At 38.8% G+C, this 23,460-nt stretch overlaps 1 long non-coding RNA gene across 1 annotated transcript; it reads right to left on the bottom strand.

Annotated features, from left to right (window-relative positions):
• Positions 1-3,435: 3,435 nt before the first annotated feature.
• On the bottom strand, positions 3,436-5,479 carry LOC129423916 (uncharacterized). Its single transcript, XR_012368435.1, has 2 exons — positions 4,968-5,479; positions 3,436-3,675 (listed from the first exon to the last, which is right to left on the bottom strand). It is a non-coding gene; the product is annotated as an uncharacterized lncRNA (long non-coding RNA).
• Between the last annotated feature and the right edge of the window lie 17,981 nt (positions 5,480-23,460).

Raw genomic sequence — 23,460 nt, 5'->3', positions numbered from 1 at the left:
TTCCTGGAAACACCACGAAGACAAATCAGGAAATTTAACAGTAAGTCACAGATAATTACTATTCATATTAATTGATTACGTTCTAGTGACTTTATTTCTTGGCAGAGCCCAATATGTCATCTTTGTAATCCCAGAGACGTCTATATGCAGTAAGTCCTTTTGGGGTTATTCAATTTATGTAAATTCCACTTAAAACATCACTGAGGGGGATCTGGCTTTTGCATCATTCCCTCTGTCCCGCTGGAACAGGAATGCTTCCCACTGTTATCTAATTGTTACCGAGTGGGTTGTGACCAGCCTTCTTTACATAAAGCCCTGTCCAATCTTCCTCTAATAGCAAGAGACTGGGAGGCTTATGCAGGGCACTGGAAGGACTGGCAGCACCAGTGGCGCATTGGTAGGGTTTTCCAAACCATAGACCATCACTAGCTGTGGCTCAACATATTATTGTTCCATATTTGGTCTCATATCAGCAGCTTATTATTCAAAAGTGTTTAATCATTTGAGTCCCAAATGTTCAATAAAAATAAATGACATCTCTGAGCTAGTTTTACCTTTCTTTCAAGGGACAGTTTAAAAATTAAAAATCTGTCATAATTTTCTCCTTTTTTGTTGTCCTAAAACTGTATGAATTATTTTTTTCTGATGAACACAAAATAATATGTTTTGATAAATGATGGTAAGCACACAGTTGATGGTACTCATTGAATTCCATCGTATTTGTTTTTCCTACTATAGAAGTCAAAGGTAACAATCAACTGTGTGCTTACCATCATTTATGGTAAATGGACTGCATTTATATAGCGCTTTTAACAGACCTATGGCCATCCAAAGCGCTTTACAATTAGCCTCACATTCACCCATTCACTCAACCACTCATACACCGACGGCGGTGTCAGCCATGCAAGGCGCCAGCCAGCTCGTCGGGAGCAGCTGGGGTTAGGTGTCTTGCTCAAGGACACCTCGACACTTGGTCTGGTGGAGCCGGGGATTGAACCACCAACCTTCCGGTTTGTAGACAACCTACATGAACCACTAGGCCACTGCCGCCCAGCTCATTGTTTATCAAAATATCTTCTTTTGTGTTCATCAGAAAAAAGAAATCCATACATGTTTACAACAACATAAGGATGGGAAAATGATGAAAATGTTCCTTTTTGCGTAAAATATCCCTTTAAAGCAGGGGTTTAGCTCCAACCCTAATCAAACACACGTAAAGCAGCTAATTAAGGTCTTACTAAGCTAGAAACTTACAAGCAGGTGTGCTAAGGCAAGTTGGAGCTAAAATTTGCAGGACACCGGCCCTCCCGGACTGAGTTTGTGCACCCCTTTAAGGCAATGGACACCTAAAAGAATTTCAGCTTGAGGAAACGAGATGCAAAAATGGCATTCGCATATAAACAATATATCAACTTTGCAACACAAATCATTTAATGACAGTTGCTGAGTAAAAGCATATTAAAACAGATGATGATGAGTTCTGGCTTCATTTATTCATTAAACTTTATTTCTGAGTATTTTTCCATTGATTTTCTTATGTAATCATTTGCATACATTGCATACATTACTAACAAATGTAAAGCTTGCCTATATAAAGTGTGTTTTAGGAGAGTGTTGACAGACTCGCCCTTCACAGAAGAGATGAAGATTGTCGTGTTTGCTCTTCTCCTATCAGCTCATTGTGAGCTGACAACACTTTCATTTTAGTAATGCCACAACATGGACAGATGCTCGAAGTTATTGCAGAGACAACTATGTAGACCTGTCCAGTGTTGACAGCCAGGAGGAAATTACAGCGTTACGCACGGCAAGTTCATACTCAGACAGCTGGGTTGGTCTGAAAAAGATCTCTACAAACAACTGGCAGTGGAGTGATGGAGGCAATAGCAGTTTTATTATATGGGGAGGTGAACAACCAAACGAACCACACAATAATAACATTTGTGCTATGGTGAACAAGAGCAAATTGAATGACAGGAAATGTTCGGAGTCACACCCTTACTTCTGCTACAAGTGGGACACTGAACTGATTGTGGTTAAAGAGAATAAGAGCTGGGAGGACGCGTTACAATACTGCAGGACTCATCACACTGATCTGGCCAGTCTGCCAACAAATTTACATTTAACCCAAGCCAAACAAACCACTGCTAATACATCAAGTGTGTGGACAGGTCTACGGTTTCTGGCAGGCTCATGGTTCTGGTTAAGTGGTGAGAATCTGGGATATGTTAGTGGCAAAATGCCAGTCTGTCCTGCCAATTACACTTACTGTGGATCTCTAAACATGACAACTCAGAGCTGGGAGAACAGAAACTGTATGGAGGAACTTAACTTTGTGTGCTATTATAAAGAGGAGGGTAAGTATCAAATATTCAACATTATGCTTTTATACTTTGTGTGGATATTCAGTGTTTGCTAAATATAATGTTATCCAATACTGAATTTCTTGTACAATTCCTGTACCAATATGTTGATCTTCTACTAACATGTAGTTTTTGTCTTTTTTCAAAAGCATTAAGAAGATCACCTACAAAAAGATGACGAATAAAATAACTTATGTCTAAGTAGCTATTTATTTAAAATAATAATATGGTAAATTTACAAAGCATAGTATGAACAATTTATATAAAAGTAGTGCTTATGGGTAATATTTGACCTGAATATATACTTTCTGTATATTGATGATGAATATCACAAAAGTTAGTTTTAATTTATCTCTGTTTGATACAAGTAGTGATGATGCATACAACTAAACTGAGAATTTATACTATTATATATACTATTATAAGTGCTAATATGTGGGTCAAAGACGAAAAGGGGGTTTAAAGCATAAAAAAAATAAAAGTGTAAAAGAGCTTTAAATTGAGTCTTTTTCACATACATTAGAATATGTCCTGTTTAACTATATGTTTTTCTGAGCAAAAAATAATTACTACCATACATTTTTACTGGAATTGTACAGAAGACACCAACTAAAATGTCATTCAGTGTAACAATATTTTTATGCAAAAAAATATTATCAGACATTTTTAGAAAAACTATTATTTGATGACACATTACAAGACTCTATTTATAGATCACAGTGCAGACACCAAATACTAACTATTTGTCATTTTAAAGCATTTTACTTCGCCAATATCCTTTAAACCATTAGGTTTTACCCATTTGTCAGCAAGAAGTTTTTGTAAGGAAGTGAAAATCAATTCAAATCAAATAAAATTTTTGAAGGATCACACATACATATTTTAATAAGTACAGCTCAGAATAAGTATATTGTTTCATTTCTACATAAATATATCTGTTACACCGAATGACCATGGTTTGTTACACTGAATGACATTTTTGACAAAAATAGTGTCATTGTTTCCATTATTGCAATGTTTTGAATATTATTCTGTATCATTTTATTCCTTAACAAATCACAGAAGTAGATGCTGAAATTAATAATCATTTTTATTCCATAATGCATATCATATTCGTAAAAATTAACTGAACAGGTGGTAATACTGTATAATAAGATCCAGAACTGCCCTTATACGTTTAGCTTCTGCCCTGTGTTTTCTTTGATTTTCCCGCCATTGCTTTCGCCTCTTCTCAGCTGCAGCATCTGATAAATTCCTGATTGACAGGTGATCAGGATTTGCAGCCAAGGCAGCTTGCTTTCTTCTCTGGTTGCTGAAATACAGATTCCATGTAATTATTGACATAAAATTATTGACACAGATCTATATAAAACGTGTTATTAATTAAAAATACTTTCTGTTTGGCAACATAAATGACATGTTATCAGGATTTGTATTATGGGCGGAGAATCCCCTCAGTGGCCTCTCTTAAAGGGATAGTTCACCCAAAAATGAAAATTCTGTCATCATTTACTCACTCTCGTGTTGTTTCAAACCCGCATAAATGGAAGGAAGATATTTTGAGAAATGTTTGTAACCAAACCTTTTGTGGACCCCATACTATGATACTAAAAATAATACTATGGAAGTAAATGGGGTCCACGAACGGTTTGGTTACAAACATTACTCAAAATATCTTCCTTTGTGTTTATCAGAACAAAAAAAAATCATACAGGTTTTTACCAACATGAGAGTGAGTGAATAATGACCAAATTTTCATTTTTGGGTGAACTATCCCTTTAACTTGTGGTATAGGTAGGGTGGAGTCTCTATCTAAAAACAGCAGTAAACTATTATTCTGTAGGGCTAGGCTTGGGCACAAATTTCACGATTTGATTCAATTTCAAATCAATTTGATATTGATTAACATCAGCTGAAAACAGCATAGACTGAAAGATTGATTATTGGGATTTACAAATCACTAATTGTTTCTTCAAAATTAGAAATGATTAAATTCGAGAAATCTATCTTTTTAAACCCAGCCCTATTATTTTTACATTGCACTCCTCAATACCTTTCTCGTCTCCTTGCTAAATGCATTTCCCTAGCTACTGGGTCTGCATTAACTTTCTGCCAGTGCCTAGAAACTTTCTCTTTGTTTGTGGGCATCTAAAAGAAATCAGTACCAAAACGACAAAAATACATTAAACACAATAATATTGATAAAATTTGATATATTTTTTTGTGCAAAACATCCCTCATTTATCTGAATTAGAAATAAAATGCAAAAAATGTTATCTAAACAGTGACACTATCATTCAGTGTAATGGATGACACTGTGGTGTAACATACAATTTGCATTACACCGAATGACAAAACATTACCCTGAATGACGAAACTTTTACTTAAGCTAATATTAGAAGTTAACAACTAGATACCTATATCAAACAGTGAACTTGACCAGAAAGGTTTATCATCATTATTCACAACATCTACTTATTTTTCAAAAAATCTAACAATAAAAGTGTTTTTTTGCATTTCACTGAATGACAGTCGTTTTTGTAACTCAAGATACCACACTATGAAAAGGTGAAATTATCAAATATTTAAGAGCAATAAACTTACCTTGCTGAATCACCACATGGTCTTCAGGGGGCCTTTTGATGATGTCACAGACTGCTTGATGACTATTGTTTGTTTATTTAATTTCAAAATGGTTTCCTGATCCCGTTACACTGAATGACCTCTGACAAACTGCATATTCGGGACAAAAGTCCCCTAGTTGTTTCAATATTTAACGAAAAAAATAACACATAGTCCTATTAATATAAAACAGCCAACACTTATGTGAACATGCCAAGGAAGAAAATATTTTTTTAACATGGTATTTTATACGTTTATTTAAAAATCTATTAGTAAAATCATAGTCCGGACCATTACGCTGAATGACGATTTTACACTTTGGATCATTATTAAACTCATATTTGGTCATTGTATTTTCACAAAAGTTATTTGAAACATAAAAGTAGACATTTTACTTTCATTTTATAGGTGTTTTTTGTATGTAAAATCACTTTTGTAAATTATATTTGATGCGGACACCAAAATGGTGACGTCTCGTCTTTGACCCATGTATGTATGCATGTATGTGTGTATATTAGCATATAATTAGCATTTGGCATATTATGGAGGCCTGTTAATATTATACTATTTGTCCAAAAGAAACACTTTCAGACCCTTTCACTTTCTCAGGTGTCTCTATTGTGGGAAATCAGTACCTATGTAAATTCAGGTTTTTACAATTGACTAATCCAGAAGTTTTTTGTTGTCACCATTTTAAAAAGATGTCTTTTGATTTGTGGTTCCAGTGCAAGTGCCACTTGTCGGTTCAGTGGGAAAGTTTGGTTGTTTGCCATTCTCCCTTTGTTTACACAGCGCATGTAAACACACTAATGATGTAAGATGTCTGCGACATATATTCAAATACATTTAGACAACTTAACATAGTGATGGTTATCAGGCACAGGAGACTTTCAACCAGCATTACAACTTTTTTTTTATCGAATCAAGTACACTGCCTTTAAAGGAAAATGAAATTTTGTAGAAAAGGCATATTTTTACAGCCTAAAGAGAGAGAGGCAATGAAGAAGAGCCAAACAGAGAGATAACAGAAGGCATAGGTTACAGCGGATACAAAAACATCCAACAGATGACATCAGAAGAGAACCAGGCTGCGATTATAAACCGTTTACGAATTAAAGCCACTTTACTCTTGAGAACATAATGTTTAACCAGTATCTCTCAATGTTAGAAATCCATCTGATTAAAGCTTTGATTGTTTTAGCATTGCTGTTAAGTTTTATTTGTCTTTACTTTTGTAAAGTTTAAGTAATAAAACACTATTACATTAATCACAAAAATTGTCTACCAGTATGTTTTTGATAAAGCCTTGAACTATGTTTTGCGTTAAGATCAATCTATCTCTTCCTGTAAACAGTTTCTCTGGCCACTCACTCTTATCCTCACTTGTCATCCTGACACTTCTCGTACCCTTGAGTTCCTCAAAAAGATGCTTTCTGTGGCCAAATATCAATGAGAATGTCACAACATTTGTAAACGCTTGTTTCACATGCAACCAAGGGAAAGTCTCTCACCCTTCAACCCAGGGGTTATTGCACCCTCTTTCAATACCACATAGACCTCGGTCTCATATTTTCATGGATTTCATCACTGGACTACCACCATCACAGGGCAACACCACTATCCTGGTCATAGTTGATAGATTCTCCAAGGCTGGCCGGTTAATTTTCTTGCCCAAACTACCCACTGCAAAAGAGATGGCTGAATTGATTATGTTTTTTGAGTCTTTGGCATTCCACAAGACATTGTCTCTGATCGAGCGTTTTGTCAGTTTTGGGGGGCGTCGGTGAGTCTATTTTCTGGGTTCCATGCAGAGTCCAATGGGCAAACAGAGAGGCTTAACCAAGATCTTAAGGTGTATGGCGGCTAACAACCCATCCAACCCATCCTCTTGGTCTTCCTTCATCATGTGGGCAGAATATGCTCACAACACCGTTCGCTCCTCTGCAACAGGCCTGTCTCCTTTCGAGTGCCAGTTTGGGTATACTCCTCCACTATTCTCTGAGCAAGAGGTGAAGACTGCTGTTCCCTCCACTCAACAGTTCGTCAAGCACTGACACCAGACATGGAAAAGGGCCAGTCTCCAACTTCTGAAGGTCTCTCAGGAGTACCAGAACCAAACTAATCGCAGACCCTACCCCCTGGCCAAAAAGTCTGGCTCTCAACTAAAAACATTCCCTTGCGGTGGAGTCCTGTAAAGTTCCCAGAGAGTCATTGGGAGCTTCAAGATTTTCAAGAAAGTAAAACCAGTTACTTACCATTTATATTCATCTTTAAAAATGAATACCACTTTTTGATTTCTCACTGTTAAAACCTGTTTTGTCTTCTCCTTTTCTTGTGAAAGGTAAACCTTCCCCTCCTTGTATCATTGGTGGCCAGCCAGCCTACACAGTCCACCGAATTCTGAAGGTTCGTCAAGTACCTAGGTCCCGGCAGTATCTTAGCCCCCCCCAACCAATGACGCCATTCCTCCAAAGCTACCTTGATGGCTAACAACTCATGGTTTCCAATGTCGTAATTCCGCTCTGCCAGAGAGAGTTTCTTGGAGAAGAGGGAACATGGATGGAGTTTGGGAGGATTCCCCTGCCGCTGGGATAATATGGCTCCTACGTCGAAGGATGAAGCATTGAATCCCAGGAATTTCTGCAAATGTTTCACAATGATGGGCAAAAGCCAGTTATGAATGTTGTCCACCTTTCTCTGGTCCATTTGAACACCCTGTTGATCAACGATGTGTCCCAGAAACTGGATAGAAGAGGTATGGAACTCACATTTCTCAAGTTTAAGGTATAGGTGATGTTCTCGTAACTTCTTCAGGACTAGGGTCACATGATGCTGATGTTGGGTAAGAGTATTGGAGTAGATTAAGATATCATCTATGTAGACGATGACGTATTTGTTCAGATACTCACGGAAAATCTCGTTCATGAGGGAGAGTTGGATAATCCGAAGGGCATGACCTAATATTCATAGCGACCAGAGGGGATCACAAAGGCAGTTTTCCATTCGTCGTCTCCACGGATGCAACTTAGATTGTATGCACTTCTTAGGTCTAACTTTGAAAATATGTGAGCTCCTCACAGCTGTCCCAAGGCTGCAGGAACCAGAGGAAGGGGGTAACGAAACAGTTTGAGAGTTCCTTAAAATGCTGGAGAAAGCTGGATAAAAATTTTGTTACTGCAGAGTTAGAATTCCATATACACTGGGCCCAAAGGAGTGCACATCCAGAAAATTATAAATGCTACTCTAGCGGTATCATTGGAGAATAGATGAGATTGCATTTGAAAGTACAGGGATACCTGTAGTAGAAATCCGCTGCAATCCCCCACCTCGCCTGAGTATGTCGCTGGTCGAGCCATGGGACTTGCAGAGGCAGCTGAAGGGCAGTGGGGTTTTGAGGAAGTAAATGTAGCCGGGCTGAGTGAAGGATATCTTTGGGTACGGTGGGAGGAAGTGGAGATGGAAGCAATGAAAGACGGACAGCATGAACCAACTCCGCAAAGGGATTGTGAATCAGATTTCCTTTGGTCTCCGTGATGTTTTGCATTTTGTTGGTCTGGTCTTCTGTCACACTGTGAATTAGAAGCAGACTGGATGTGAGTAGAAATTGACTTTATTGATAAACACACACGGGTAACAAGTTGAATTTAGATGTTGCAGATGATGGAACTTAGCTTATGGTAACAAAGGCTTTGTTGGCAGGAGCGGATGATGATCAGAGTGGTCGGGTAAAAAGATGAGGAGACAAACAGGAGTCCAGGTAAGTGTAGCGGGTGAGTGAAAAGGTGAGTTATTTAAAGAGGTATGGTAATGATGCACAGGTGATGGTGATCAATACTCAGGAATGTGAACGAGTGGGAGGAGTGAATGATGAGGTTGACAGTTGTGGAGATGGGATCCTGACAGCTTTTCTCTCTGTCTTGCAAAATAATTTTATTTTAACCAACGTTTCGGCAAATAGGCTATTTTTTATTAATTTTATTGCTGTTTGTTTATTACTTATAAGTCACTGTCGAGTCTTCCCCATCAAGTCAAGTCTCAAGTAACTTGTTCTCAAGTCAAAGTCAAGTCAATTCATTTTCATACTTTAATCAAGCATGTCGCAAGTCCTGAAATCGTGACTCGAGTCAGACTTGAGTCAAGTCATGTGATTCGAGTCCCCCACCTATGGTAAGAGATAACTGGGTCATAGTTAATTCATGATTATCAGGCTTATTAAGATTGTTATGCTATTTATTTGTGAGAGTCGAATATGTATAGGCATAATACAGGCAATAATATAGGTAACCGTAATAAATAAATGAAAAGGAGCAGTCACAATAAGGTATAGACCCCCCCAGGAATTAAAATGCCCCCAGTTATGCCATCCTGGTGCTGGGCCTGACAAAGCTCCATCAAGTTGCGTGCTGAACATTTTGTTATGGCTAGAAATGCAAATCGGAATGTAGTGAGGGCTTTGAGAAAATCGCTTTGATAGGTTCGTCCTACATTACATTTGTCCCCGGTCTCCTCTACTGAGCAAACAAATTCATGCAAAAATATAATCAGAAGCACCACGAAGACAAAACTGGAAATTTGATAGTAAAAGTCAGACTATCAGTTTTAGGGTTTTCTTAATTTAAGAGAGAAAAAGGCTTAATACTTGTTAACAGAACCACGTTTTAGTTCTAGATCTTTTTATTTATAAAGCACATTTGAAACCAAACTGCTGAACAGTATAAAAACAACTATAAAACACAACTATATCAGAGAGGAGATAATCAAAGGGAAAAAAGGAATAGTGTCACAGGTGACGGTTTGTGAGGGCGGAACCAAAAGTGTGGAAGACGGGTTCCGCCCGATGATGGTTCCGCCCGGACGCTTCACTCTGAACACCGGAATTTCCGGGGTTTCCCCGAAGCCGAAATTAAGCCTGATTGCGCCCAGGTGGGGATAATTTACACAGCGGTTGCTGATAGGCTGACAAGGAGAAGAGTCAGAGCATATAAAGACCTTGTTGTGTACTTTGTATACGCTGTGTTGCTGCTTTGCAGACGGACTACGCTGGCTTGATCGTTCCCCTGGGGAAGAGAGAAAGGGACAGTCAGCTGGCGAAGGAATACTGGGAGATTTCACTCGTGAGAGAGCGGACACAGAGCCATCAAGAGTGCAGATATTAGAAATCGTTGACAACGAAGAGTGAGTAACAGCTGTAGCACTTATCTGTGAAATACTTGTAAGAAGAGTTGCTTGGTGTGTGTTCCTTTGTGTTTGAGGTCCCTGGCCCCACTGGAGAGGGAAGCGTGGGTGAGCCGCGGGTTGACCGGAAGCACGGAAGAAGCATTTGGTAGGAAGTGTCGCACACCAATAGAGCAGTGGCCTGTGGGAAAAGGAAGCGCAGGTGAGCCAGAGGAGTGATAAACAACACGCCGGGCCTGTGGATAACCTACACCTCACTCTCATCGGTGGCCCAGCTATCGCCCAACTAACCTCTCGAGGGAGTCGAAGCCAGGTGGCGAGGGCGATTTAAAACCACGTGAAGTTTGTATAAGAGTGCTGTGGGTGGTTTTCACTGATTGATGGTGTTCACGCTATGCTTGCTGTGTGTATGCTGTGCTTGTAGCGTCCAAACTGCCTAGCCTCGGACGAGTCGCAAGACGACGACATCTGTTGTGGCCTGGGTCCTAAGGAGAGCGAGAAAATTAAGCCCTGTGCCCTGGGTGTGTCAACGAGAGCTTCGTTCCTCCATAGAGCAGACAGTGGTGAAACCCAGTGAGTATTATAAGAAGTGCACCGTGCGGATTGAGGATCATAGCTGTGTGTGTACTGACCTTTCCAACAGAAGCTCGTGGTGAACGGAGCCCCGACGAAAGTTCGCCCCAACTCGGGACCCCGGCCGTGGAAGTAGGAGGGGGAGTTCGGGAAGCGTTCGGCTCCGTGCCACTGGACCCACCAGTCCCTACGACGCCCGGACAGCTTGAGTGGATGGGCGAAGGAATACGGTGCACCAACGCTGTAGCGAAAATCCACTGTCTGCAAGTGAACGAAGACCCCCCAGTGCTGTGAGTAACGTAACCTGTGAAGTGAAATTAATCTGTGCTTATAGCAATTACTTACCTGCGTCCAAACGAAGCTCTGTGTGAATGAAGATCCCCAGTGCTGTGAGTAACGTAACCTGTGAAGTGAAATTAATCTGTGCTTATAGCAATTACTTACCTGTGTCCAAACGAGGCTCTGTGTGAACGAAGATCTCCAGTGCTGTGAGTAACGTAACCTGTGAAGTGAAATTAATCTGTGCTTATAGCAATTACTTACCTGTGTCCAAACGAAGCTCTGTGTGAACGAAGACCCCCAGTGCTGCTCCGTGTGAACGAAGATCCCCAGTGCTGTGAGTAACGTATCCTGTGAAGCCTGCGTGAACGAAGATCCCCAGTGCTGTGAGTAACGTACCTGTGAAGTGAAATTAATCTGTGCTTATAGCAATTACTTACCTGTGTCCAAACGAAGCTCTGTGTGAACGAAGACCCCCAGTGCTGTGAGTAACGTAACCTGTGGAGTGAAATTGTTCTGTGCTTATAGCAATTACTTACCTGTGTTCCAACGAAGGCTCCGTGTGAACGAAGATCCCCAGTGCTGTGAGTAACGTATCCTGTGAAGCCTGCGTGAACGAAGATCCCCAGTGCTGTGAGTAACGTAACCTGTGAAGTGAAATTAATCTGTGCTTATAGCAATTACTTACCCGTGCCCAAACGAAGTTCCGTGTGAACGAAGACCCCCAGTGCTGTGAGTAACGTATTCTGTGAAGTGAAAATTAATCCGTGCTTATAGCGATTACTTACCAGTGTTTGAAGACTCTTGGTGAGCGAGGAACCCCAGTGTTGGCCTGAAGAGCCACGCGACTAAGACACGGGAGAGAGAGAGAGAGAGAGAGAGGAAGAAGGGTGAGAAGAGTAGCGATCTGCAACAAAGTACCATCGAATAACTTTTATTTGATTCTGCCTCCAGGAAGAAGCGGAGTGCGCCGCGGATTTTAGGACCAGAGTCCTAAAGGAGTCCCCGTCCTTGTCCCCATCTGGCCCTGGAGGCGAGAAGAGAACACATAGTTTTAATTTGCCTTTCCCCCTTTCCCTTTTTACCTTTTTAAATATTTAAATAAAGTTTATTTTAATTGTAGTTTACTCGTCTGTCTGGTCATTGGGGTGGTCTTGGGAACCTCCTCGAGGCGGAAGAGTTGTGAGGGGTGTGACCTTTAGTCTATTCGGGTCCGCCCCGGCCGTGACAATAGTAACAACAAAGGTCAAAAAATCAGAAGTCTAGAGAAAAGCAACCCATTCTCATTAAATGCGTACAAATAACACGTAATGTGATTATCGTGCAATACATACGGGAAATTCAAATTTTGCATGCATATGATACGCAGTCCTTCCCGGTCACTGTTATCTCACATCTTTTTGTGTCATTTTATTTATTGGTTTCTTGTTTGTTTTCTGTTTTTTAAACCATTGTCGCTTGGATTTGGGGTTAGATTTGGGTTTTGCTTTAGAATGTCATTTAACACTGTATATAGGTTTCTCTGTGAGTTTTATAGGACCAACCTGCTAGGCATCGTTGTCGACGAAATACAATTAACTTATAAATGGTAAGTGGTATTTATTAATATCATTGTCATTATGCCTGTACTGTGGTTGTCACAGTGCCACTAAAGTGTTGTTTTTCAATACAATATACAGCTACCGGTTTAGTTGCATAGCTTTCAGCTGCACTCGTACCCGATAAAAGTTGTTTACTTTTGAATTGATGTCGCTCTACATACATCATCTGGTATAATTAAAAAGAGTGGCTATGAGCTACGTACAGACACATTTGATAGACATTCGTAGCGCCCAATAAACAGTTCTGGGCATTCGTAAACCACGCCTCAAATACGAGAAAATTAGCATATGGTTCCCAGACCACGTCTCATTCTCTATGAGACTGGTCTGGTGTTAGGCAGGCTAGCCTCATGGGAAAAACAAGTGAATTGTGGTTCCCAGATCTTAGATCTCTAGTCGGATTATAAGGGAGCAATAGTTTGGATAGATAGTGCAGGGTGAGATTGTGTAAACATTTAAAACAAATAAAATAATTTGGTGTGGTATGGTAGCCAGTGTAGAGATAGTAAAATAGGGGTAGCGTGGTCATACTTTCATCCTTTCATGAGAAATTTGGCAGAAGAGTTTTGGTCCAGTTGTAGTTGAGCAACTTGGGACTTTGATATGCCAGAATATAAAGATATGTAATTGATATGCGAGAGTATAAAGAGTTGCAACAGTCCAGACGAAAGAAAATAAAAGCATGAACAGCTGTCTCTAGAGGCTTAACAAGTAAATCGTTTAATTTTGGTAAGTAAGCAAATTGAAAAAAGCTAGAGGCAACAACCAAAGAGACATGCTTCTCAAGCGTAAGCCGTCTATATCCAAAAGAATACCAAGATTCTTCACACGTTTTGACTCAAAAATAGCCAAGCTATCCAGAATAGTAATATTAAATGTATACTTTTATAAAGATACAAAGACAATTATCAGTCTTTGAGTTAGTTTCATAAACATTTATGGTTTTAAAGATATTTTATGAACATCTAACCCTGAACCTAACCACTTCTCAACCATATCAAACACAACACGCAAACCAAAGTACAGTCATGTATTTATTAAATAAAACAGTATGAAAGTATTACAAACAATTTGCGTTGCAAACCTTGCGAACTGAAGCCATACGATTGCTTTATATGAAGAACTCTGTGATCAAAACGCACAGTCAGATCTCATTCAAACATAAACTAGCATGACGTAGTCGGTCACATGGCCCAATAGCGCTTCACATTCTTAGCTAACGTAATGATGCAATCGGTCAAGAGACACACGAAAGCCAATAGGCTTGTTCGACTTTATATGACGCCGCAAGAACCGTCAACCAAATGATGGCAAAGTTCCGCGAGAGCGATTTAAAAGCATACTCCTCCGTATGATTTCGCAATTCGCTCTCAGGGTATTTTGACGTCATCCGGCTGTCGATTCCTGCGGCGCCGCATGAAGTCGAACAAGACTATCGCCTTTTCACAATCATAGATGACGTAGCATCGCGGCAGTTTTTGAATCAGTGTACGTCCGAATTTGATATTTACAGCGGATTGTCATCACTTTAGCATCTTTTCTTCAAATTAATCGATCGTTTGACCTCGGTACACTTGGTATATTTTAAGTACATTTTTATATATATATACTTATATATATATATACATATATGTTTGCTTTGCTTTAAAGCATATATTCCCCTTTTTATTTCCTGATCAATTATATGCATCATGTTACTGTAACTGGCATCAATCGTTCAATATTAATCCAAAGTGTTATTGAAATAAACTCTCTCCATTGTACAGCTATGCAGATTAGGGGTCTGGTGAAACAAAAACTTGTTTTCCCGCTCACAAACAGATTGGCTCACCATGGGCTAAACTCACAGCTCAACACAGCAACCTCTTTCAACCATCTCCACAGATCAATCCGGTCAACGGAATAACGCAAAGGAATAATGCAACGGAATAACTTCAAGGACTCCGTCACGTGACCACGAAACCATCGGAACTCTTCCTTTTGCTCTTACAAGCACACGCATCTGGATCTCGCACTGCCTCACAAAGCCAATGCAAGTATCGTTTATTCATTCGCTGATGCATAAGTTATTACGCCTTTTAATTATGGCAATTTTTAGAAGTTATGGTTCATGCAGAAGATAAGCCTATAGTGACATTGGTTTTCTTTTACTTTCTCCCTCTTCTTTGTTCTATGCTTTTTATTTCTCTATTTTTTATGTTTATTGTGTTTCTCTTAATTAGTTGTTGTGTGTATTTCGTATTGTAGTTAATAAACTGGTTTTTATATATATATCCATCCGTTTGGCCCAAAGACAGAAACCAACTGGCATAGCGAAGGGTCCTCGTGTTCTGTCTTTTCTTGTGCTCACTGACGACGTTTTAACATTACTTAATTTAGGTTGTTTTATCTGACTCCAAGAGATAAAATCTTGTTGTTCGTAATATGAATCAAATGGATAATTGTGGAATATTGATAAAGATTTGGTCATTCCATTTAACTCATATTTATATTGAACTCATTCATTCGATTATCAATGTCGTATCAGCTCACATCAGCCATTGTGCAGGTTCTGAACACATACTTGATCGTACCAGAGGTTTTGGCTAAAGCAATTTAACAATGCCTCTCCCAGGACCACTCGCTAAAAGGTTCCCATGTAGCCCCCCATAATCGTCTATATCAACTTACTGTAATCAGAGGTTCAAGTTGGCTCTGTCCAACCTGATATAGTAAATAATGTTACTATGCAATAACGGAATTATAGCAGAGATTATGACCAGTGGTTATTCATCGCCCTGATGGCCCACATATAATGTGATTACGTACAACTTAGTTAAAGTTCATAATTAATCTGTCATACGATAACCAGAGGTTAATTGCTAAAGCAGTTTAACAATGTCGCTCTATGCTTACGTGCTATTGTTAAAAAGTATCCGTGTAGCCCCTACAGTCGCCCACATACAACTTAATACGGATCTTATTATACTAAAATACCGATATACTATAACCAGAGGTTCAAGTTGGCTCTGTCCAACCTGATATAGTAAATAATGGGACTATACAACAATGTAAGTATAGTAGAGATACTGACCAGATGCATTTTTGGTTAAGGCCCACCTGATTTTCTCTGGGCCCACCTGATTTTCTCTGGGCCCACCCACATTGTGAATCCTGGCTAAGCTAGTGTCTCACGGTGCTTAGGTGTCGTGGATTACTTTTTATTTAGTTATCATCTTGTTTTTGTAAGTAAAAACACATCTAAAGAAAACTATGACGAAAATTTTTCGCCTCCAATGCAATTATTCACGTTTTGCCCAAAATAACTATTACTGACAAATACTGTTCGATAGCAAGACTGAAAGGGTTTGACTGTGTTAGGTGAAACACACCGAATTTCATTAGTTTCATGCAATAGAGTTTAATTTAACAACACAGCAGTGCACAGAGTTACAGGTCACAAGTGCGTATAATAGAAGTTTCTATGTGCATTTTTATGTGGTCTACAGAAAATAAAGATATAAATGACAAAATAGTATTATTATTGCACAAACACTTTTCCATAACAGTTCTCTCCTGAAAGAATTTCCCTAGACTAAATGAGAATAACTTAAAGTAATTAGCATTCAGGCAATACCATTATTATGCAATACTACCACCTATTGGTCAGAAACGGCAAACCACTGAAAACTTATTCCTGAGGTAATTTAAATTAACTAAACATAATCAGAAATACTTTGCTTATAAAAAGGTCAAATGGCAAGCATTTACGTTATTAATGTGGTGATCACACATATATACATAGAAACCAAACAATGTTTACTAGAGATATACTACACATGAGTAATATTGAACACAATTAGCACATTCACGTATTCTCAAAAGCACGTAACAAAACTCATTTCTTAAAATCAGGACAACATTGTAATAATACTTTACAAACTCCCTAACTGACATTCATTATCTACTAAATAAACAGACAACTCACATTTGCTTATTCACAAACATGCTATAGTCCCACTTGCACCTGCTGCTGAATCAGACACTCTGACGGACGAAGACTGACAGAAATGTCGCATGCGCACAGAAGTTAGCCTTTCTAACAAATACAAATCTGACTTGCATTGTCCATTTATGACTAATTCTAAGATAACCCCAATTTTCTTCTAATTATTATTTTTTTATTTATCTTTGTTTTTATTGTAATTTTAAATGACTCTTATTTTTACAGTTTTTTTCTATCAAAGTTTTTTCTCACTTTTATAAAGCACTTTGAATTATGAAATGTGCTATACAAATAAACTATTGCTATAGAAATTTGTTATACTGATCTTATGTCAGTAACTAAATACAATCACTAGTTAGGTTGTACTTGATTTGTTATTGGTAATTAAATTATACATATAATAAGTTAAATCCAATGTCATCTAGTTAGCATAGGTCTATTGTAATTAGATGAGTGGCATGGCTAACATACTTTTATCCTTTACACATTTCTCGTCTTGCATCCAGTTTTCCTGACCAGGGCACCACACAGCAAATAAATAAATAAAATAAAATAAATCTCATATGTTTTAAATATATGCTACATTTTGTAGAAAATAAAGCCTAATCAAATATATATGAGAATTAGAAAATATATTTAGTTTTAACATATTTCACAATGTCTTTTAAGGGCAAGCAAATACTAATTTTACAATCCATATGGCAAGAAATGTATTCTTGGCCAAAATATATTTTAAATATATGCTAAACACAAGTTAATTTCATAAAGTATATTTTTAAAGTTAAAAATATTTGTAATTTAAACCTATTTAAACCTGTTAATTTCTTAAAGCTTTGTAACATAAAAAGTTTTTTTTTTACTATGCGACATAAATATATTTCCTGGGTTTGAAATATATGGAGGAGTTAATATAGATTTTAAATGCTTAAAAACAGTGGTCTCGCCCGCACAGAGTCTTTGAGGTGCCCACCAACGGACATTCTATTAATAGCCTCAATTTTAATAATTGTTTTTTTTACATTTTTATATAAGGTTGGCTTATTTTATGTATGTTAACATGTTAAACAATGATAAAACATATAAACAAATAAAAGACAAAAGTTTTGAGTATAGTATATAAAAAGTACCCTTTCAGATTGTTTTATCCATTGTGGTAGCCTTTCCTCACAAAAAGGTTGGAGACCACTGCTTTAAAATATATTTATTTTTAAAATATATTTTTTAAAAAAAATGGGCAAAAATATATATTAATGTCACAGGTCGGAGCGGACCACTGACGTCATGAGTCACGCCCCTTCCCTAGTTTCCACCTCGAGGAGGTCCCAAGAACACCACAATGACCAGACACACAGAGAGTGTAAGTATAATTAAGACAAAACTTTATTAAATTACTTTAAAAATATAGGGAAGGGGAAAGGGAGGCTAAAATCCAACCCTCCGGCTGGGAGGGCACAGTTTCGAGTCTCTCGGACTCCATTGCAGGTAATTCTCAGGTGGATCCTTTATCTTCTTGTCTCCTGACTATGCGACAACAATCAGCTTATTCACAAGGCTCCTTTGTGTTCTGGCTTGCATGGGACTGGTCCGGGGCCCTTTCCTGGGCGCAAGGAGGACAGATGGTAAGTTTTTAAGATTCTAATCGTCGAATGGGTACCTGTATCCGTACGAGCCGAGTTCCAAGATGGCCCCGCAGGGTGCACTCCTGACTGTTCTGCTACCGATGAGGCAGTATCTCTGCTGCCGGATCCAACTCCACCCATCCAGGTGGGTATATGGAGGATTGCCGCTGTGGGTGTATCAACTGGTCAGCGGGTAGAGGTGCAGGTAGGCGCTTCGGGAGGGAAACTGCTAGATCTACAATGGAGCAGACAGGTCAGTATATCGGGGCTGTGTACTCGATAGGCGGCCAGGCCCTATATTTTCCTTGGATTCACAGGTAAGTATGCAACACAGTAAGTATAAGGGACGAGCATGTAGTTCCTTTGGCCTGCAGGCAAATGTACAACACAAGGCAATGGCTTTAGCTTTTGACACGGGGTGGGCACGTTGAACGTACTTGGGTCTTTGCCCGGGGCGCTCAGGTAGGAGTTCAACACGATATGCTGACTTTAACTCTGGGTGTAAAATAAGTAAACTTCTCACTATGAATACTTCCCACATTATTCACACAGTTCTTACTTGGTTTAGTTATTTCACCACCGCCTCCGTGGGGAAGAAAGATCAGGATGTTGCCAATTGCATATGAATAAAGATGTTCACTTCGCCAGCCTCAATGTCCAATTCTTTCACAGGGGCTCGCCCAGCCTAGAGGTGGTTATAGACGACACGGACACAGCACAACACTGCAATTTTCAGGTGTATACACTCACGGCAAGGGACAAAGACTCACCCGCTGCACTCCACACACTCTAGGTGAATTAGGGTCACAACCACGACTGACTGGGGACTCGTCCTGGAATTCGTTAGGCACTGATTCAGCGAAGGGTCAGAATGCAGACTCCTTTCCACAGTGGGGCCGCTCACTTGCTATGCTACAACTCACAAAAGACTCACTGAATGGTTCACTCTCAGGTATTATGCTGTTAAGCGATGCTTTGAGGTACTCACACGGTTGTGAACACTAGACCTTGTTTCCTCTTCTTTCCAGCTGCCGGGTAATCTCCCCGCTGTCATGTGTCTATCACTGAACGGCCTCCTTCAGCGATACTTCCGGTGAGTCCTCCTGTTTGCAATCACTCAGAATTCATTACACTTTTGCATAGGTCGTTTCACAGATAAGTATTCAGCAAAATCTACTCAGCCCAGTCACTGTTCTTGTCGATTCCTAAATTCCTTCTTCGCCCAGCCAACAATATCTTCCGCCTTCTTTCCGCTGCACTCGCCCAAACGCTCAAACTCTCTCACCGGATTGGGTAGAATAAACTGCAAACTCTGACGTTTCTGAGGCTCTCTTTATACTCCTCTTCTTCTCTTCATTGTCCAATCTGTGATCGCCACGCTCGCTGACACACCTGCGACCGATAAAGCCTAATTTCTTTCTCGGAGTTCCCGGAAGTGACGGTGTTTGGGGTTTACGGTCCGGGCGGAACCAATCTCCATCAACTTTAGTTCCGCCCTTGAAAAGTCACCCCGTGACATCTATATTCCACGACCCCCTTTTTTTTTTGCTGAGCAAGGTTTCACGTACAGTGGGCATGATGAAAATTTTGTCATCAGAATAGTACGCACTCACTGTAGGTTTGTGCATACTTTGTACACCTAGGTCAGGAATGTGCGTACAAGAGAATGTAGTATGTACCTTAGGAGATGCATTCAATTTTGTTGCGGTGCTTCAAACATCTGTGTAAACATACAAGTCAAATAAACTATGCTTTGCATAGCTGTGCATTCAACCATGCATGTATGTGTACACATAAAACAACAAACTATACTCCAAATGCAATGATTGGATGTATGTGTTTTTGCATACCACTGCTCATGCAGACATCATACGTCATATGGTATACCTGCTGTATAAACAGAGAATGGCAGACATCCAAATTTTCCTGCTGAACCGACATTAGACCCACAAAGTGAAATACATTTTATGAAACAACAACACAGATCTGGATTAGCCAAAAGCAAAAACACAATTTTACAAAAGGGTCTGAAAGGGTAAAAGGGGGTATTCAAAGGGTATTTCAAGGATATATATAGTAATGCATTATCTTGCTTACAATATTTGTGTACCAGTTGTTTGTATTTTTAATCTAATACATAACTGTTTACTACTCAACAAGCCCCCATAATATGCCAAATGCTAATTATATGCTAACATAATCATATGCACACATACATACATATTATTATTTATATTTATCATCAATTTACAGAAGGTTTATATTCAGATATTACCCAAGCACTACTTCTATATAAATAGTTATGTTTTGCTATTTTGCCATATTACTATTTTGAATAAATAGCTGCCAAAGCATAACAAATTTAATTTGTCATATTTTCCCATGTGATCTTCTTAAACCCTTTAAACAAGACAAAAAACTAGATATTAGTGGAGGATCAACATACAGTATTGCATTCTAAGGTATTGTACAAGAATATCAATGTTAAATAGCATTATATTCAGCAAACACTAAATATATACACACAAAAAAAATCAAAACATAACTTCATGAACATAACTTAAAGAATCAATCTATATACTCACCATCCTCTCTAATAGCACACAAAGTTAAGTTTCTCCATACAGTTTCTGTTTTCCCAGCTTTGATTTTTTAGGTTTAGAGATCCACAGTAAGTGTAATTGGCAGGACAGGCTGGCAGTTTGGCACGAAGGTATCCCAGATCCTCATAACTTAACCAGAACCATGAGCCTGCCATGAACCGTAGACCTGTCCAAACACTTGATGTGTCAGCAGTGGTTTGTTTGGCTTGGATGAAATCTAAATATGTCGACATACTGGCCAGATCAGTGTGATGAGTCCTGCAGTATTGTAACGCGTCCTCCCAGCTCTTATTCTCTTTAATTACAATCAGATCAGTGTCCCACTTGTAGCAGAAGTAACGGTATGAATCAATACAGGGGTAGTCATACAAACCGCCGTTTATAACTAGTGCACAGATGTCATCGCCTGGAACATTTGGTTGGTTTGGTCCCCAGGGGATAAAACTTTTATTTCCTCCATCACTCCACTCCCAGTTGTTTGTAGAGATCTTTTTCAGACCAACCCAGCTGCGTCCGTATGAACCACTAAGCCCACTTGCAGTGTTTATCGCTGTGATTTCCTCCTGGCTGTCAAGACTGGACAGGTCATCATAGTAGCCTCTGCAGTGACTTTGAGCTTCTCTCCATGTCGTGGCATTACTAAAAAAAAAATGTTTTCTTTTCAAAGCTGTTCTCAGCTCACAATGAGCTAAGAGGAGAAGGGCAAACAAGACAATCTTCATCTCTTCTATGAAGGACGAGTCAGTCAGCACTCTCCTAAAACACACTTTATATAGGCGAACTTTACATTTGTTTGTCAGCAATGTATGCAAATGACCACACAATGGAAAAAACTCCAAAACTCATTATCATCTGTTTTTAATGCTATTACTAAGCGACATTTATTAAATGGTTTGACTTGCAAAGTTGATATATTGTTTATATACAAATGTTATTTTTGCATTTGATTCCCTCAAGCTAAAATTGTATCAGATGTCCATTGCCTTAAAGGAACTTAAAGTTATCTCAGAAATCTCAAAAAGAGCCAGTGCCAATGGGCATGCGGCATTTGCATCTGACTGCTACGCCTACTGCAGGCAGTGGGTGCAGGTCATATTCACCTTTTTCGATTGGAGCCGAACTGAGTTTTTTTCACGGCTTATTAAAATGGTGATAGATAGATTTAAACCATGGCCCTATTTGGACGATAATTGTTTCTCGTGGGGATCTAAGGCATTTTCATCCTTTTTATGAGGTAGTCAAATTAAAAATGCATAAGAGTGCGGTTAGTGCACGTGGCGGTTGTAGTTTTGCACGAGGCTCACACGAAACATTTAATTCTTACCATTTTGGAATCCATTCAGCTGATCTCTGGGTCTGGCACTAGCACTTGTAGCATAGCTTAGCATAATCCATTGAATCTGATTAGACCATTAGCATCATGCTAAAAAATAACCAAAGAGTTTTGATATTGTTCCTATTTAAAACTTGACTCTTCTGTAGTTACGTCGTGTTCTAAGACCGACAGAAAATTAAAAGTTGCAATTTTCTAGGCCGATATGGCTAGGAACTATACTCTCATTCTGGCGTAATAATCAAGGACTTTGCTGCTGTAACATGGCTGCAGCAGGCGTAGTGATATTACGCACTGCCCGAAAATAGTCCCCTTGGTTATTTTCAATATTTTCGAATATTTAATGCATTTTTAAAATTTCAACCAATTATATCATTTAAACAATTATACATATAATCTTGATTTCATAGGCTTAGCTAAAGCCAGGACATTTAAGCATTTTACATGCCTTAGAAAAATACGTTACTGGTTTGTATCTTACAAATCAATGACACTGGTATAATCGGTACTCAAGTTATTTTCAGTTGAGACAATTCAAATATATGTTTTAGTCTAGGACTAAACCCTTGAACATTTTCAATATACATATAAGTATACTTTAGGTGTAAAGAAATAAGAAACCCTTTATACTGACAGTCTGACTTTTATAGTCAATCTCCAAATTTGTCTTTGGATTGTTTTTTTGTTCACATTTTTGCATGAATTTGTTTGCTCAAGGGAGAAGGATTTGCAGGATGGACGTATCAAAGTGATTTTCTCAAAGCCTTGACTACATTCCGATTTGCATTTCGAGCAATGACAACATCGTCAGCACGCAGAGCCGATCTGCCCTATACGCGTACTACACAGACTGCATAGGGCCCCGCAAATTATAAGGCCCCGCCTCCTCCTGTTTTTTTTTTTGGAATGGGTATAATGCCAATCATAAGGTCAAAATGAATGCACATCCCTCAGTAAATAATAACCATCAGGGATCAAATATTGCTCGTATGCATACTATAACAGTTATACGGTATGGCAAACCATTTTAGCTTTTATACATTCACATGATGTGGATTTTTGATATCAAGAATTCAATTTACACTACTTAAAATATAAATATTAAGAGTGTGATTTATAGTAGTAACCATATTTTGTATGTAGGAGGTGGGCACAAATACATCAAAAACTATTTTGTTACAAACTACAAATACTGGCTCATGAAATGTAACAAAATAAAATACAAAATACGGATGTGAAAACTGTATTTAAATAAAATACAAGTAATTAGTATTTTGAAAATACAAAAATACTCCCACAATAATAAA

The sequence above is a fragment of the Misgurnus anguillicaudatus genome, unplaced genomic scaffold (genome assembly GCF_027580225.2).
Source record: "Misgurnus anguillicaudatus unplaced genomic scaffold, ASM2758022v2 HiC_scaffold_29, whole genome shotgun sequence".
Taxonomy (NCBI): domain Eukaryota; kingdom Metazoa; phylum Chordata; class Actinopteri; order Cypriniformes; family Cobitidae; genus Misgurnus; species Misgurnus anguillicaudatus.
This window is presented reverse-complemented; position numbering and strand designations above follow the sequence as displayed.